The sequence below is a fragment of the Protopterus annectens genome, chromosome 1.part1, assembly GCF_019279795.1.
Source record: "Protopterus annectens isolate FY-2018-M chromosome 1.part1, PAN1.0, whole genome shotgun sequence".
In the NCBI taxonomy this organism is placed as follows: Eukaryota; Metazoa; Chordata; order Ceratodontiformes; family Protopteridae; genus Protopterus; species Protopterus annectens.
The window spans coordinates 808,864,213-808,869,075 of record NC_056726.1 but is presented as its reverse complement, the minus strand read 5'-3'; positions in this window follow the sequence as shown (position 1 = coordinate 808,869,075).

Sequence of the window (4,863 nt, the reverse complement as noted above, 5' to 3'; positions counted from 1 at the left end):
TCAGTTCATGCATCTTAAAAGGATGTTTCCTGATCAACTCCCATTGGAGATGTTTCAGATACAGCCTGGCAAAAAGAGGTACTGGGACATACCCAGGGCATGCTGGAAGAATGCTACCTCTTGATAGGCAGGGAAATGCTTTGGGAGCCACAAAACAAGGTAGCATGGGTTAAAGGAAGTTTGATTTACTCTGCTTGGTCAGCTGTCTCTATGACCCTCACCAGGGGAAATGAAGTAAAGTGAGGTCGTGTTCAACTAGGCAAAGTTCTATTCATGTCTATATACCTCTCCTACCGCCCCAAGACTTTTTCTGCATTAAGTTTGGAGCTCGCAAGGAGATCAAGGTATCCTGCAACAGTGTCATACTACAGCCATGGGAGTATTTTACTTATTATGCCCATCCCTAAGCTTGTCCACTAATACCCCAAATGTGGGACATGCAGTAGGCATCTGTGCTAGACTGCCTCTCAGTTCCACAAGGAGATGACTCTGTACAACTTACAGGAAACACTTTGCTGTTGTTTCCTCTGTCTCCAGCGGGGAATTTGAACCATTTCATATACTCTGAGCACAATACCCCCCCAAGGATGGGCATGCTCTCATTCACTGCTTGTGCTTCAGATGCCCAGGTCACTGCTCAAACTCAGGTTGCCTGGGCCTTATAGGCTTATAGCTGAATACAAGGTTAACTGCCTTGAAGGGCCATTTTAATCCCAGCCGGTAACCCAAGGTCAGAATCAAACCCTCTACTTTGTATCTGTGGAGTGAAGACCTTAACCATTATGCCAAACCCCCCACCCTTAACCCTTTAGGGGGTCTATCCATCTATGTCATGGCACTAGCTAACTCTGTATATTATTAATGTACACTTAAATAATCTGGAGTTACCAGTTAAATAAACTTTGAGCAAATAACATCATGTAACAGAAACAAGGCATTACATATTATTAAATTTAGTCATGTTGTGCAGAATATAGGAACATATTGCATGTAAAGGTGAGAGCAAAACTTGTAAGTCTGTATATAATATATAGGAGAATTTACCAGTGTTTATCATGTTGTTTTTAATAGAGCAGTATAGAACTATTGCCAATGCTGAATGCAATACTAAGATGGAGAAGAGAAATGGAAATAAAGTTATCTAAAATAAAATTATACAAAATGGCTCACACAGCATAGATTTTATGGGTCAAGGTGAACAGGAGTTCCTTGTTTGGGAAAGTTCTGAAGAGTGGAGTAAGAAGGTTGGAGGACTGTTCATTCCCATTCTGTTTAACTAGTCTGTCATTACAATGTAGTTAGAGAGAAAAGCAGTATTTATTGAAGTCATAGCAAGCGCAGATGTAGGGAGTGAGCATACTTCTCAAGTGTCTGCATTTTTGCAGAATGTCCAGATTTTTGCCTCATATTTTGGCCTACTTCTCATAAAACTGTGGCTTTCTGGAAAATCATTGAGGATTGAAGTCATAAAATAATGACAGATATTTGAGTTTCAGACTTCATACCCTTCAGAAAATTCATGTCAATGCAAAACCTGTTATTCTATCAACTGTCAAAGTTTATAAGAACGATATTTAAAAACTGTCTATATTTTTTGTCCTTTGTCCCCCCCATTATTTATGACTTTGTCCAGATTTCTTGATCTAAGAGGTTGAGCGGTGTGTGTGTGTGTGTGTGTGTGTGTGTGTGTGTGTGTGTGTGTGTGTGTGTATACATGTGCTCATCTGAGAGAGAGAGAGAAAAAAATGAGAGAGGGTGAAACAGAGATGAGATATTTAGGCAGAGGAGTATACAGTGTGGGAAAATTAAAGAACAGGAACACAAGATGGATTCTTTAGATATATAGAACCATACCTAGTACAAGTTTGCTGATATTTTGCTCAAGATTAACTTCACAGAGAAAGAGATACCAGCCTGGAGATTACATCATTTTGAAAGGGGATGTGTCAAAGGATTACCAAGCATGGTATGGGTAGAACAGAGTTTGTTTTTTGTGTTTCAAAACACTACTTGATAATTGGTAGTGAATAGCTATTACTTGAAGAATAGGATAAAGCAAAGTACTTTTTGAGAGATGAGTTGTTAGAGGATTACTAAAAATACCACGGGTACAATTCATTTTTTTTACATTTTATAAAACTAATGATTTATTTATTTAGTGTTTGTCTGTTTATTAATTGAGTGGGTGGACTGGTAAAATACTCGTTTCTACCACTGTCTGTGTTATCTAGTGAAGATTGTACAGATAACAAAGTATTTTGACAGCATTCAGGAAATGAGTAAAAAAATATGATAGAAAAAAATGCAATATATACAATATAGTACAAAATACGTACAAACATGCATAGTTTGAAGAAAGAAACACATCCTCTACAGCCCAGAAAAATTCTCTGCCATCCTCAAGTTATTAAACTGGTACTCAACCACCAGAGAAGTACATTCACTAAACCAACACTTAGTGCTTACTCAAATATATAAAAATCAAAATGGTGACTGCTTAGATTATTTCCCAGCAGTCATCAGAAATAACTCATCTATTATTTAAAATCTCCTCGAAAACATACCTGTCAACAAAAATGATCCTTCACATTTGTAACATCCCTGCTACTAAGTCTTCTCTGATTTACAAACCAAAAATGAGAAACTCTAGTTAACCAAGTCTGCAGATTATTGGGCATTATACTTAAATCCCTTTCTGATATGCAGAAACTACAAAGTGAATTTACACACATAAATAGCTGGTGCTCTGAAATGGGCTAAAACTCAGTATTAAAAAATGCAGTAGTGTTACTTTTGGCAATCAAGCCCTCCACCCAATCTCCAATATAGAAAACATCCCAATCCAAAACAAAGATGTTGTGAGAGACCATGGAACATGGGTAGGTAACTCCCTCTCCTTTCAGCATCATTTTGCAACAACGGTCAGGAAATCTTTCAATCTGGCACAGTTAATTGCAAATGGGAAATACTCTAGAGCTCTAGAGCTAAAGAAGTCTTTAGCCCTCTATATTCTGCACTAATCAGGCCCATCATTGAATACAATGCCTCCTTTGGGATGTATCTTACCAAGTATATGAAGCACTTGGAGACACCCCAAAGTTCCTGACAAAAACTATCATGGGCCTAAAGGACCTGAGCTACCAAATAAGGCTGTTGTGCCTTGCCTTCTGAGCCATTAGGAATCCATCAATCTAAGCCCTCTTATTTCTCTACAAATCAAATGATCCGACAAACACTAGAATCAGAGATCTACACCTGCTTCAGCAAATAAACAAATCATGATATCTAACCTGACTGACTGACCTCAGCATCTTACTCTCCTTACAGCTCTTTACTCTACTCCTCTACTTGTCACTATCACTAGTGCTACCCCCCTCTGTAGCTCTCCTTGAATTTCACTTCCATTTTTAATTTTCATTAACACCTTCTGCTCTTTCTACTTGACATATTACTACAACCAGTCATATATCCTTTCTATTTAAACCTATATCCTGCTACATATGGAACTACTCTGTTTCTTAAAAAATAGTACCCTAGCACTAAAAGTGTTATCATTATTGTAAATACTGTATATATGACTATTAGACTTAGGGGTGAGTCACTATTTTCTCTCCTTCAACAGTAGTATGATTGCATGGTTAAGATTATAGAACTAGGAATCCTCACTGTTTTGACTATATTCTATTGTATTTGCTTCTATACTATTACTAAGCTATTTTAGATCTCTTACATGCCTATAATACTGTATCCTATTGTGCTTTTTTTTATGTACCTTGTTATGTTATGTTTGTACTAGTACATAGTGGAGCTTTTCTCCTCGAGCCTCTGCTGAAAATGGACATATATCCAGCCAGACTAGCCCGGTCAACAAATGTAAAATAAAATAAATAAATAAATGATGGAGGAGAGATTTGTCTCACAACAACTATCCCTTCTCTGGAGCAAACTTCCTCTCCAGCTCAAGCAATATGACACACTATCTTTCATTAAGAAGCAACTAGCCAATTGGATGGGTATTCATAAATTTATCTTTCTGGTATGACTGGCCTATTGCTCCTTGAAAAAAGGGGTAATGTCTAAGGTTGGTCACTGGCAAGCCATAAATGGCCACATGGCCCAATTGCCTTGTACATTCAGCGATTCTTTAATTCTATGCATATGCCTCATCTGTTGTCTGCATACTAAAATTTCAGTGTGGTATTACACATAAATTGTAAATTAATGCTAAATGTTCTTTAGATATGCATAATTTTAGCATGCTGTAAATACTGTGTAGAGTACTTGGTGATGAACTGTTAAATTATATATAGCTTATATATATATATATATTTTATATATATATATATATATATATATATATATATATATATACACACACACACACACACACACACACACACACACACACACACACACACACACACACACACACACACACACGCATACTTTTATTATTAGATCATACCAGTTTACATAAAAAGTATGTAACGAGGTGCTTTTCTCCCCCGACATCCATTGAAAAGGGTATTTGCCCATTTGGATCGGACTTTCAGGCTAATCAAAGGCAAATAAATAAATAAACAGTATAGACTAAATAAGAAGAGATGTCCTTAATACACTTTCTAAAATAAGTAGCGTAAGACAAAGTTTTGAAGGACTTAACAGAATGCTAAATAATTACTGGTGAATAGGTATTGTTTGAAGTACAGAATATGACAAATAATACTGGGAAAATGTCTTTGTATGCTTGCTGTAATTAACATTTGGTAAGTACATAATGTTTTGAAGTTTACTTCAGATAATCTATACTTCCTGGTAATCAGAAATTGTTAATGTAGTACTAACCTGAGCTATGGAACTAAT